Here is a 15140-nt window from a genome sequence, read left to right as displayed (position 1 = left end):
CTGACACTTTGCCTTTAAGATGATGTCACAGACGCCGATCGGACCCCAGAGGTGCCATAGCAGCGATCAGACCCCCCTAAAATAGCGCGGGGGGGGCGATCGTGGTGTAAAGACCCCCGGAAGTCATGTTAAATGCAGCGGTCGCGTTGACCGCGGCATTTAACGGGTTAAACGCCCGTGATCGGAGCCCACTACGACCGCGGGTGTTAGCCGGGGATGTCAGCGGTAGATTACCGTTGAAATCCCGCGGCTAGCGATGCCGGTTCGGCTGCTATGCAGCGCTGAACTGGCATCGTCTCTGCGCAGTAGCTGTACTGCTCTGAGTGCTATTCGCGGGACTCAGCGCAGTACAGCTATTCGCGGGACTCAGCGCAGTACAGCTACGGCGCAGAGCGCTAAGGGGTTAAGTCCCCATGCATTCATGTCTGTCTGTATTGTCAGGCCCCATAGAGGGCCTTTTTAATGGTTTTTAACTATTTTTATGTCATACAATAAAAATGTAGATACTCACCTCTATGTGCATCCTCCTTTCTATCCATGTTTGAGTATACAATTGTTTTGGATGCATCTTTTTCTAGATGTTAAACAGACCCATTATTGAATTATGTATATATGTATGTGATAATATTACTAATGTACAGTTTTTTTTCTATATTCTTTCTTGTCTTTCTTTGTGTTGTTTCAATCATGTCCTGTCTCCTGCGCTCCATTTGGCCAGAGCTTTCCAACCAGCTTTCCAACCAGCTAGGAAGAGGAGATGGGCAGTGTGTCTCTAACACCCCATGGAGTCATGCTCTTCCCTAAGTGAGGAAATTGACACCTTTGGCCAGAATGTGGTTCAGGAAGGGGGATGAAAGAACCAGCAGACTATGTGGTTTTTACCCTCCAAAACTTAGACAATGGGAAATATCATAGCTGTCCATAACTGGGGCATAATTCATAATTATGGGTCCCCAGTTACACAGGACAGTTATGGGGTCTATATATGCTCCTGGAGAGAGACTTGGAAGGTTAGCTCCAGAGGAAGTCAGCCAATAGCAGAACACCCCTGATATTTGGCTAAGACACCCCAAGTTTGGTATGGGGTTAATGGGAATAAGGAACCCGGTTGATTGGAAGCAATGGCACCATTGTGCCATCTTCCAATCAAAAGTTCTGGGGTTTTAATGAAACCCCAGAACCAGAAAGTACCTCACTGATGGGAGGGGGATAGTACAACTCCCCCTCACAGTGACATCACAGCCAGTCAAAAATCCCCTGGGTTTAAATTAGTGAAGCAGCCACAAGCCACAAATTCAGTTCATTTCTAGCATAGTCAGTGTAGTAGTCATAGTGTAGTAAGTGATTGCATGTTCTGTGTGAATTTATCATTGTAATATCGTATAAGTAGTGAGTGTGTGGTGTGTAAATCATCAGGGTGCACTGTCTGTGTGGTTGAGGTGCCTACGGCCTTCTTTGCGTAGATAACTCGTGGGTGGTGGCAGTGGATTGACTGGGTGCTGAGATTGCATGGAGTAAATTTAGCGTTAGGAAGCCATTTTGTGGAAGGATTTTTTGAATTGCAACACTGCAAATGTAGTTTATATCATCTATTGTACAGCCTGTAATTTAATGTATATTGGTCAGACCTCCCGTAAATTCAAGACGCGGTTTACAGAACACCTCCATGACATCACAAACACTCAAGGTCGGAACCTATCTGGTGCATCTCAGCACTTTATTAGAGTCCACCATGGAGACACTAAAACACTTAGCACTTATGCCATTGAGAAAGTGAAAAACAATGTCAGGGGTGGTAATGTCAAAACACGCCTAGCCAATAGGGAGGCATTTTGGATGTTTTCACTTGAAACTTGTTTCCCCTTAGGTCTCAACCTTAAAAAAGAATTAATGTATCATTATTAATAATCCTTAAACATTAGGTTGATACATTTGAGCCCACATAAGGGTTTATAGCCATCCACCACGTATCTACTAATTTTTGCTTGTTCGCTGTAGAGATCGGTGTTACATGTTTGACTTATTCTGTAGTTCTCTATCCATTATACCCCGCTTATTAGGAGTATATTTTATTGCACCCTAATGGATTTTAACCTTTATGTGTGTTATCCCTAGATTTTATGGACCTTCCATCGGGCCGCCTCTACTTTGCTGCACGGGATCCCTTCACTTCACCGGGATCTCAGCTCCCCATTAGGCCGATGGATCCCTGCTGCACCGCCGATGTGACCTGTATGGAATTTCACTTACCTGCATTATCACTGTAGCCACGTCCTGATATCTCCTTCCACATGATCGATCATCTGCATGCTGTTCAGCTACGGCTCCGATATCTTCAATGAGCTCATATCACATGACCGGCCATGTGACCTTCAATCACGCCGCAAGATTATCCGCACGTTCCCTAGCAACGGTTTCAACCTTCACAGTGAGCTCATACCACATGATCGGTCATGTGACCTCGAACTTTGTCTCCGGGACTACGAGCAGCCGCCTACATGGGTGCTCAATGACTTCAGTACAGAACTTTATATTTCTAATATATCTTATATTTTTTATATGATTCCTATGATACTCATATGTGTTTTTCATTCTTTACAGGTAGCTAGTCCTTACGATGCATGTTAGTTATTTTAACTATAACAAACTCTGTTTCTGACATATTATGTTACAACGAAGGAGTTAACATAACCGGATGTGTGCTGGAGGGCGGTTCTTAGGGTGGGGTTTATCCCTTTATATGTTGGATGTTTGTCATTGTATGTTAGCCATGACTAAGGACAGGTAATCTGTCTGAAACGCGTAGGCAACTACCGTCTTTCTGAGTGGATCTGTTATTGCTATATATGCTTCAATAAAGAAAAACATTTTTAGACCGTGGACCTTGGCTGGACCGTCAATTGTTTGCCATACACTTGAATTATGCTTGCGATTGAGGACAGGGAACAAGTGTTTTGCATGTGAACAATGCAAAACAATTGGTGTTTGTTCCTAATTACAGTGTAAATGTAGGTACAATCAGGAGAAACTCTTTCCCACTGAGCTTGAATTGTGTTCCTGATTCAAGCTTAGTTTGCCAGATGCTGCATTCTGATGCTGATGTGTTTGCAATGCAAATGCATAGGGAAAAACGCATCACCAATTGCATATGGGTTATGTGAGTAGCAAAATGTGTTTTCCCTTTTTACATTTTAAAGTGATGACTAACAATACAATACTATACAATGAAACTTCATTCATCCCAGTCGGGAAATTGTTTTGTACACACTGTTGAGCTAGGGGATAGGGGAAAACAACGCAAACACATAATACACAATTAATCCTTTAGCATGCAGTGCTGTACTAGCAAGGTGCAGGCTCCCACTATTAAACCCTTAGCGCTCAGTTCCGTACTAGTAAGGCGCAGGATCCCGCTATTGGCGCTCTGTACTGGAGCCGAGCCTGCATCGGGAGTCACAGGCATCTCTGACATCTCTGAGTAACACCTGTGTTTGTAGTGGGCTCCGACCGCGCATGTCTGACCCGTTAAATGACGCAGTCAGCACATCATTATAACAGCAATGCAAAAAAAATTAGAGTCTTATTTGGCAAATTTTGTAAAACATAAGAAAACGTATTTAAGTATGGTATCCCCGTAATCGGATCCACCCATAGAATAAAGATAACATGATTATTAGGCTATATGATGAACACTAAAAAAAATGTAAAAAATCAAATTGATGCTTTTCTACTGCTGACCTAAAAAAAAAGTTTATACATTTTTAACAATAGGGGATACCAACCCCAACATGGCAACACTGGAAAAAGCATCTCATCTCACAGAAAAAAATGCCGTCTCATGGCCCCAATAACGAAAAAACTAAAATTTTATAGCCCACAAAAGGGACCAATGAGGGAACTAAAATTCTGGCATCTGTAGGGCGCTCCTTCCCTTCTGCGCCTCGCTGTGCTCACATAACACAAGTAATGTCCACATGTGGGGGGTCTCTGTACTCGGGAGAAATTGTAGAACAAATGTGAAGATGGGTTTTCTCTTTTTAACTTTTGGAAGTGTGTACATTTTAGGGCTAAATAAACGTATAATTGAGAAAATTTGACCATTCTAAAGTTCACCTCAATTTTTATTTAATTACTATAAAGATCTCAAGGGGTTAAGAATCTTCCTAAAAGCGGTTTCTGATAGTTTGAGGGTGCAGTTTTGAAAATGCGTTGATTATTTAGGGAGTTATTAAATGTTATATAGTTAAAATTTCTTTCAAAACAGTATTTATCCCCAAAATGGCAAATTCTGAAAATACAGTAAACCGCTATTCAATTTGTAAGCCGCGTGAAATCAAAATAAATGATCAAGATGATAATAAATTATAAAAGTTTGCCAGTATATTTTGTGGATTACACAGCAGGGTGGCGACAAAGTTAACAAGTTTGATGTGGAATCCATGAAAACAACCCAAAATTCTGCCTGACACAGCTCGTCTGATAAGGGGACCATGTATGGAGGCAGTGAACTAGTAGTAGATTAAAGGTGCTGCAGTTAAAACTATGTTAGTTGGATCTTGAGATGGAGCTGGCGCTCCGCTGCCAGGCGAGCTTTCGCCAATCCAAGCCGAGGCCCCTAATTTTAGCACAAAAAAACTGGAAAAACCTATTGACTCGAGTATAAGTCGAGGGTGGAAAATGCATTGGTCACAGCCTCCCCAGTATTTAGCCTACCAGCCCCTGCCCCAGTATATAGTCTGCCAGCCCCTGCCCCAGTATATAGACTGCCAACCTTCTGCCCCAGTGTACAGCCTGCCAGCCCCAGCCCCAGCCCCAGTATTTAGCCTGCCCCAGTATATAGCTTGCCATCCCCCTGCCCCAGTATATAGACTGCCAGCCCCCTGCCCCAGTATACAGCCTGCCAGCCCCCTGCCCCAGTATACAGCCTGCCAGCGCCCTGCCCCAGTATACAGCCTGCCAGCCCCTGTCCCATTATTTAGCCTGCCAGCCCCTGCCCCAGTATACAGCCTGCCAGCTCCCTGCCCCGGTATACAGCCTGCCAGCCCCCTGCCCTTGTATACAGCCTGCCAGCCCCCCTGCCCTTGCATACAGCCTGCCAGCCCCCTGCCCCAGTATACTGCCTGCCAGATCCCTGCCCCAGTCCCGTCCCATCGGGCAGCCGCTCCCCCATGGTACAGCTAGTTGATTAAAAAAAAATAAATAAATCTAAACTCACCTTTCCGGTGGCCCCCCCGGTCTTCTGTGCGATGCGCACGGCAGCGGCGGCAGGTCCATGCTGCGCACAGCTCTGACGTCAGCCTCCAGCGCTGACCGGCTGCCGGCACACACAATACCATGTGTCTTTGCACGGACCTGCCGCCGCTGCCGGGCGGATCGCACAGAAGACCTGAGGGGGCCCCCCGAAAGGTGAGTTTTGAGTTATTTATTTTTTTGACTCGAGTATAAGCCGAGTTTGAGTTTTTCAGCACATTTTTTGTGCTGAAAAACTCGGCTTATACTCGAGTTTATATCTGCCTGAAAATTTATCTGCCTGATAAAAAATGATTTCGAATTTAAAAAATGGTACATTTTTCAAAAAATATATTTTTTTTAATACAAAACTTACCAGCCAAAATTTACCACTTAAATAAAGAACAACATGTGAGGAAAAACAATCTCAGAATCGCTTTGATAAGTAAGTGTTCAAAAGTTAGAACCAAATCAAGCACCGCATGTCAGAAAACAAAAAATGAGGCTGAGCCTCAAAGTGTAATTGTCATTCTGAGCAAAAAAAACTAATTCTGCTACAGGTGTCCCTGGGAATCATTACTCAAAGTATTTTATCTCTCAGTCCTCATTTAGTACCTCTTTTGGCCCATAGCAACCATGGTTTCCAGCTCTCAAAATAACTACAATTAGCAAGATGGAGGGGCAGGACCTGCCTCCTGTCACCTCATCACAAGTATGCGCTGCTGACCAATGACACCATATCTATCCATCTATCTATCTATCTATCTATCTATCTATCTATCTATCATCTATCATCTACCTAACTCATATCTATCTATCTATCTATCTATGTCCCTACCAACCTAAGTAAAACTTCAGGACAGCACTTGAGGGGACAGCTTGCAGATTTGGAGAGTCTCTCCTGCCACTTCCTTGTGTGAGGTGATGGGGGAGGTGGAGCTGCAGTTTCTGTCTGTGTGAATTATTTGCTTATACACAAGTGTAGTAAAAGTTGAGGGAGAGATAAGTGTAGTTGTTTGGTTACTATATTAGTTAGGGCCATGAGGTGAACAGCTGATTGCAGGGAGAGAAATGTGGGCGTGTCTCCTGCTTCGTAGTCTCTGCTCCTTTCTGAAGACGGGATGTGCTCAGCAACAGCTATCTGAGCAGTCACTGACATCTAGGGGAGGTCTGCAGAATACAAGAGAAAGGAGCAAGATTTGGGTAACTAATCCAATTGCAAAAGAGCTTAAAATTACCTGTCCTACAACATATCAAAAGTTTTTTGAAATCACGGTTACACTTTAAGCTATGAAATGGCTATGTCCTTAAGGGGTTAAACAATTAAAAGAAAAGCAATAAAAGAAAACAGATAATGCGGCATGATGGCAAGAGGAGCACTAGGAGGACGTATATGTGTGACAAATATTGGTGGTAGGGAATGAGGAAGTGTTGGGGTTCGCGGCGGTGAGTGCTTGTCTTCATTTTGTGTGTGTCGATTTATTAAATATTTCAATCGCTTTTGGGCCAAAGGAGTTTTGGAATCTTGTGGTTCGGAGGTTTAATTGGTGGTGACGGGGTGTGCCAACTATGTTCTGAGCCTTCTTCATGATTTCTGAGATCCTACCCTCTCTCTTTTCTTGATGGAGCCCCCACCAGCAGGTGACAGCAAAAAAAAATTGCACTTGCAATCGAGGACTCATAGAACATTTTTAGCATCTTGTTGCATACATTGAATGATTTGAGTTTCCTAAGGAAATACATTATCAATGCTGCTTTCTTAACAGCAAGGTTACAGTTTCCTGCCAAGACCAGTTTGTCGCCGATGATCGTCACTTTTCTTGAGTTTTTTCCACAATGCCGGTAATTTTTTTGATACCTGTCGAGACCTCCTTTGTGTTGTTAGGGGCCAATTTCTTCCCATAGTCGGCCTTGCACTTGCATATTTTACTTTTAAGCTTGGAGTGTATTATTTTAATGGCTGATTTGTCCCTGCATCGGAAAGCAGCCTTTTTCATGTTCAGTAGAATCTTGAGATCCTAAGTTACCCAAGGTTTATTTTTGGGAAGCAGTGAATTACTTCTTTGAGAATGATGAGTCCATGCAAAACTGCAAGTATTCGGTGATACTATCTGTCCATATATTTATGTCCACCGTTCGAAACACACTCCAGTCATGCATGCTGAGGTTTGCTCTGAGTTCGTCAATTCTGTCATCAGACCATCTACATATTGTCTTGGATATTGATACGTATGTCACACAAACCGTGCACATATTGCCACTCAACTAATGTATCAGACTTCCATAATTGACTACTTCTGTATCTTCATTGCTCCTTGGTTTTTGTTTAAGCAAGGTTCTGAAAATGAATTGTCCTGGCTGGGACCCTAACCCAGATGTAATGTGCTGTAGGAGCCTATTTGAGTAGCAGGTCAGCAGCCTCTCTGAGCTGGAGGCGTGTGTCAGGTACAAACTAGAGTAACAGACAGCCGAACCAATAGTCTCCAGGGGTAGTACGCATCCACTACATTTATACCTGCTAGTTTACCACACCAGTGCCTGTTATTGACTTTACCTTGTTGTTTGTCTTGTGCCTTTTTGTCCTACTGCACTGTGTACTTAGTCAAGGTAGGGACTGCTGTCAAGTTGTCGCCTGTAGTTTATCTCAGTGCTAGCAAATAGCCAGAGACAGAGGCTACGAGAATCTCAGGGCTTCCCTATCTTGACACAATAAAGTTTACTGTGAGACCTATGGGTTTTTTTTATCAGATCATTTTTATTGAACATCAATTCCATTTGCCACATTTTATGGTTCAATATCTTTACAACAAGAAGAGCAGGAGGCCCACAAGATGGGCAGGTGCCATTTGCCACTTAACATAAAACATAAAATAATACAACAATACCAGAACATACAAATCCCCCAATTCCCCCCGCCCCCTCCAGGACCACCACCACTGGGGCCGAAGGGGCAGCGCACCACAATCATACATTTACATAGATAAAAGGTGTGGGAGATTTGGCCCAGTAGAGACCGTGGTAGCGGGGTGCTGTGATGCAGTTCAAGACAGTGACACCAAAGTACAGTCCAAAACAGGTCTTCCCTGCGTTTATTGTAGCAGCAAAATAAAACAGCCTTTACATTCAGGCATTAAATAAACAAAAATCCTACCCGTCAGGGTGCTAACTATACAGGTGTTCACTAACTCACCACTATACAAAATCACTTGGCTGCTCCAGGCCCAGAGGTCAGGGCTGTGTGCTCTCCAGCCTCCTTCCAGAGAGAGACAACAACTTCAGCTCTGCTGAGCGGTTTAAAAAAAAAGACTGATTGGGCTGCTCCTATCACCTGTGTCCAAGGTGCTGGACACCCAACCTCAGCACTAAGGCCTTGCATAATAGCAAAACCTAGGGGAAACATACCGCCCATCCACAGTTAACCCCTTCAGTGTCTCACAAAGGCAGCACAACCGGTAGGCAGAACAGTTATAACATGAATGGCAGTTAATAGCTAAAAGTGTCAAAAACTTAAAACCAATTTGGTGTTATTTGTCATGCGAAAAGGGAAGGCAAGGTCCTACATTTCAGAACTTGAGCACTGTATCTTGAGACCTACAGCTTTTAAAAATATATTTGCTATGCCTTTGTTCAAGAGAGGAATAGTGAGCTTAACATGGTTTGCAGTCTTTACAGTGGGGTTTGTACTAGGTGCAGTTTGCGTGTGAAGTGTGTAGGCTGCACTACATTGACACACCCTGTACTGCTCCGACAGTGCAACGGAACACAAGTTTCAGTGCAGAATTTTGTGTTGCATCGGGTATATGTAAGACAATTTGTTACCCGTGGTTCAAATTGTACTTTTTAGTGGCACCATTTAATATCCCATGCAATGTACTGGAAAGCTGGAAAAAATTCCAAGTCCAGTGAAATCGACAAAAAAAAAATGTAGGCTTTTTTTGTGGGCTCCGTTTTACAGCTTTCTTTCTGCACTTCAAATGACACTTCCTCTTTATTACTTCGGTCGATATTAGGTTTTAGTAGATTAAAACTTTTTTTTTTTTTTGTACAAAAGATTATTTACCATTTTGCCAAATTCTGAGGCCAACAACTTTTTCACACTTTTTCATACAGACCTAGGGGGTGATTTAACCCCTTAAGGACGCAGCCATTTTGTAGGTTAAGGCTCAGCCCGATTTTTTGGATTCTGACTTGCTTCGCTTTATATGGTTATAACTTTTAAACACTGTTACTTATCAAAACGATTCTGAGATTGTTTTTTCCCCACATGTTGTACTTCATTTTAGTGGTAAATTCTGGCTGATAAGTTTTGCGTTTATTTACAAAAAAAAGAAAATATGATAAATTTTTTGAAAAATTTGCCATTTTCGAAATTCTAAATCATTGCGTTTTCAGGCAGATAGATTTACCACCTAAATAAGTTGCTGAATAACATTTCCCATTTGTCTACTTTACATTTTCATAATTTCTGAAATGTCTGGATAATTTATTTTGATGTCACGCGGCTTACAAATAGAATATCGCTTTTCCGGATTTTCAGAATTGACTATTTTGGGGATAAATACAGTTTTGAATGAAATTTTACATATTTAGCATCAAAACCCCCTATATAATCTACCCATTTTGAAATCTGCACCCCTCAAGCTATCAGAAACAGCTTTTACGAAGATTGTTAACCCCTTGAGATCTTCATAGTAATTGAATCAAAATGGAGGTGAAATTTAGAATGGTCAAATTGTTCCCTTATACGTTCATTTAGCACTAAAATTTACACATTTCCAAAATATAAAAAGTGAAAACCCACCATACAATTTGTTCTGCAATTTCTCCTGAGTACAAAGACCCCCCACATGTGGCTGTGACTTGTTTTATGGGGGCACAGCGAGGTGCAGAAGGGAAGGAGGGCGCTGCAGCTGCCAGGATTTTAGTTTCCTCATTGGCCCCTTTTGAAGGCTATAAAATTTTCGCTTTTCAGTTATTTGGGCCATGTGACGGCATTTTTTTTGCGGGATGAGATGCTTTTTCCATTGTTACCATTTTGGGGTTGGTATCACCTATTGTTGAAAATTTAGGAACTTTTTTTGAGGGCAGGAGTAGAAAAGCATCAATTCTGTACTTTTTTTGATAATCATGTTATCTTTATTCTATGGGTTGATACGATTACGGGGATACCAGACATGAATATATTTTCTTACGTTTTACTAAATTTGTCAAACAAAACCCTAATTTGGGGAAAAATCTATCATTTATGTATTGCCGTCTTCCAAGTGGCATAACATTGTTACTTTTTTGGCTACGGAGCTGGTTGATGGCGTGTTTTTTGCGGGACATGTTGTACTTTGCACCAGTATCATGTCTGAGTACATATGGTTTTTTGATCGCATTTTATAGCATTTTTTGTGGGATTGAAAAGGTAAAAATCATAATTTTTGGAGGGTTTATACCAGTTTTTTTTTACGGCGTTTATCGTGGGGGTTCAATAATGATTTACTTTTATTCTACGGGTTGTTACGGACGCGGTCATACTATATATGTGGGGTTTGTGTTATGATTTAGACTTTTTTTTTAGTTATATGTCTCTTTATGTTTTTTTTTACTTTTTCACTTTTATACCATGGGACATGAACAAGCAATCATCTGATTGCTTCTTCATGATAATATTCTGCAATACTGATGTATGGCAGAGTATTATCAGTGTCAGCCTATACACTTGCATAGGTTGGCACTGTGCCAGTAAGATGACGTCACAGACGCCATCTTACCGGCAATTCTTGCAAGTAACCCCAGATCGGACCCCAGAGTTGCTATAGCAACGATCGGTTCGGGGGGGCCGATCGTGGGGAAAAGACCCCCCAGATGCATGTTAGATGCCGCGGTCGCGCTGACCGCGGCATTTAACGGGTTAAGCACCCGCGATCGGAGTCAACTCCGATCGCGGGTGTTACACTGGGGTGCCGGCTATTAGTTACAGCCGGCACCCCGTGTTTCCCAATGCCGGTTCGGCTCTGATCCAGAGCCGAGCCGGCATAAGCGCTGTGGCGGATATATCCGTCACTGAGTGCTAAGTCACTGCGCTCCGTGGCGGATATATCCGCCACGGAGCGTGAAGTGGTTAAAGTTTTAGTGTTTTTTTAGATTTTTTTTTTACTTTTATTGCAGACCCTCTAGGGTACTTCAATCATACAGGGTCTGATTGCTTATACTACTGTATTGCAGTATATACCAATTTTGATGATGAGATCTAATAGCCTGTCATATTCTAATGAATACAGTCTCTATGAGACTGTAGACTGCCATGGCAACTGATCGCCACCCTCCAATGATGTCACTGGGGTGGCGATCGGTCATCCAAGATGGCAACGCCCATTGGAAGGTAAGTTAGGTGCTGTGGTCTGGTTTGACCACAGCACTTAACAGGTTAACTGCTATGATCGGTGTTAGCACCAACCTCGGCTACAGCTGACACCCTACGTGTATGGAGAGTGCTCAGCCTGTGAGCTCACTCCATACACCCCCTGCGGCATCAGGACGTAATAGTACATGCTTGTGCATTTAGGGGTTAAATACACATGCAAGCAGTTTGCTCTGAAAAGAATGTCAAGTGTGTAAGTGTTAAACTTACCTCTGCCACCATCCTGTATCATGACCACAAGTAAAGGACGGAAGGTCCCGGGAATTGCCTTCAGCAGTAGACCTGCAGCTGCCAGGATTTTAGTTTTCTCATTGGCCCCTTTTGTAGGCTATAAAGATTTTTTACTTTTTCTTTTTGTGTTCACCATATAGCCTAATAATCATGTTTATCATTATTCTGTGGGTCGATACGATTACGGAGATACCATACATATTGGGGCAGATTTATCAAGCTGTCTGAAAGTCATAATATTTCTAGGTGCCCATGGCAACCAATCACAGCTCAGTGCTCATGAATATTTTAAAAGGGAGCTGTGATTGGTTGCCACGGGCAACTAGAAATATTTCAGACAGCTTGAAAAATCTGCCCCAATGGGGCATATTTACTTACCCGGTCCCTGCGCAATCCCAGAAGGGCTTTGTCCGAAGAGGATGAAGTCTGCCGCGATTCACTAAGATCGTGTGCCTAAGATCCTGCATGTGTCGCTTCCCCACTGAGGTCCGCCGGAGTTCACCATCTTCTTCCTGGTGTATGTGAGTGCATGTCTTGCAACACAATTTGAAATTTAAATCCCGCGCTTAGTCCGAATAAGTTGGGTTGTCTGACGGCCACGCCCCCCGATTTGTGTCGCATGAAAGTCGGCACGATTGTGCCAAAATCCGATCACGTGCGCCAAAAACCCCTGTTAAATGCGGCAATAGTCAGGAAACCCGATGAAAATGCGGTCTGTGGACCCTTAGTAAATGTGCCCCAAAATGTTTTCTTAAGTTTTACTAAATTTGCCAAATAAAACCCTAATGTGGGGAAAAATCTATTATTTTTGCATTGCCATCTACCAAGGGGTATAACTTTCACTACAGAGATGGTTGATGGCTTGTTTTTTGCAGGGCATGTTGTACTTTGCAACAGTATCATTCTAGGGTACATATTTTTTTTGATCACTTTTTATTGCATTTTTTGTGGGATTACATGGGTAAAAATCATAAATTTTTGGCAGGTTTTTTACACTTTTTTTTTTACGTCGTTCATCATATGGGTTCAATAATTATTTACTTTTATTCTACGGGTCGTTACGGACACATCAATACTTTATATGTGGGGTATGTGTTGGTGAAGTGGTAGGTGTAAGAAGGCAATACCAAGCACCACCTCAGAGCCGAACCACTAATAATGGGAGCTCGTGCCATACCAGTACAGCGCTGAGTGCTAAGGGGTTAAAAGTCAAGGGGGCTGGCAGGCTACACGCTACAGGGGGCTGGCAGGCTACACGCTACAGGGGGCTGGCAGGCTACACGCTACAGGAGGCTGGCAGGCTACACGCTACAGGAGGCTGGCAGGCTACACGCTACAGGGGGCTGGCAGGCTACATGCTACAGGGAGCTGGCAGGCTACACACTACAGGGGTCTGGAAGGCTACACGCTACAGGGGGCTAGCAGGCTATATACTGCGGACGCTGTGACCAATGCATTTCCCACCCTCGGCTTCTACTCGAGTCAATAGGTTTTCCCAGTTTTTGGTGCTAAAATTAGGTACCCCGGCTTAAACTCGGGTCGGCTTAACTCGAGTATATGCGGTATATAGATTTGGTATCCCATGATTGAGTTACTCAAAGAAAAAAGGTGAGGTTTAATTTTGTTACACAGAAAACAAGCCCTCACACAGCTTTGTATATAAAAATAAAAAAAATAAAAAAATTTATGAATATTTGAAGGTGGGGAGCAAAAAAACTAAACAAAAAAACTAAAAAGGGCCAGATCGTTAAGGTGTTAAACGATAACATGAAACTGGTAGCATCAGACTGAAGTGGAGTAGGAGCTGAAACACATATGGGGGAAGATTTGTCATTCTCAGGCACTCCTGTATGATTGTGGCCACTCCCTCCCTTGTCGGTGGTCAAAACTACACCAGGTCCAACCTAGCATAGCTTTGCGTAAAAAGAACTCGGGCACGGTGTGGGAACAGCCCACTCCACCTACCACCTCGCCCCTCTACGCCCAATCATCGTCCACATGGTGTGGAGGTGGTCTAGTCGCTATTGTTAATCGCAAATTCTTGTAATGCACAAGGATTTGTGATTATTCCACTGCTTCTTCACCAGAAAACTGCCTTAGAAGCAGTGATGCATCTACCACACAGAACACATGCCATGAAGCTACTCATCAGGCATAGGCATATTTCTTAAAATGATATTCAGAATATACAGGAGGAGCTTACAGATATATGGTAGGTCCAGCTTCAGACAACAGTCCAGGATGAATTGTAAAACGTAGAAATTTATTTCCTCTCTTTTTAAAAATTCATGAAAAAGAATGAACACGTGGAGAACAGACCTACACAGCGTTATTGCCGAGGCAATAAAGGAATAAATCCTTTATCATGGCATATCGTGATACATGAACAGGTGATTTTAAATAGCACGCTATTGCGGTCATGTAAAGGAAATGTAAAGATATTTTAAATCTGATATATCATATCATGTCTTTTATTAAGACCTTGGAGAAATCTAATGAGAAAATCCAAAAACTTTCCCTGTTCATAAGTTTCCGCTTATGATCTCCACCACGTATGGGTCGTTCAATTTTCTCTATTGCTGTGACCACAAAATGAATACAATCTCCTTTGTGCGTTAATTGAAAGTGTTTGGAAGCCATGTATATGTTCAGAGCCTGCAGATTCTTGGCGTCTGAGAGGTGATGTCTTTTCCGTACTTTTAGTGCACAAGTCGTGCATCCCACGTACTGCACATAACATTCTTTACAGGTAATGCAGTATATGAAATAAATGCTATTACAGTTGATATAGTCACGAATTTTGAAGCATTGCTGGGTAGCTGCAGAGACAATAGTTGTGGTAGGAAAAATATATTTACAGCATATAAAAACAGTATACCCACATCTATAAGAGCCTTTTGTCTGCAGCCAATTGGAGGGTTCTTGGACCCTTGAAGAAAAAAGGCTTGGTGACCACAACTGACCGGGAGTGGGAGCTTTCCTGGAGACATAATTCACTCTATTGTTTAGCATGTGGAATAGATCCTCATCACAAGACAAGAGGTAAATATTTACATATGATTGTTTTAATGTCATTAAAATGCTCACTATCTCTATGTTGTGGACTTGGAACTGAGATGTTCGTGCTGCAACATGCCGTGCAACGCTACATGGCTTTCAGGTGAGCTGACTCTCCTTCTCTTTAGTTCATTTTCATTTTGTTTGGTCGTGCACACCCAAAGCCTTGTTGGCTAAAAGTTTGTTGAACATGGAGACACATGACAAAACAGGG

The sequence above is a fragment of the Engystomops pustulosus genome, chromosome 10, assembly GCF_040894005.1.
Source record: "Engystomops pustulosus chromosome 10, aEngPut4.maternal, whole genome shotgun sequence".
Classification (NCBI taxonomy): domain Eukaryota; kingdom Metazoa; phylum Chordata; class Amphibia; order Anura; family Leptodactylidae; genus Engystomops; species Engystomops pustulosus.
This window is presented reverse-complemented; position numbering follows the sequence as displayed.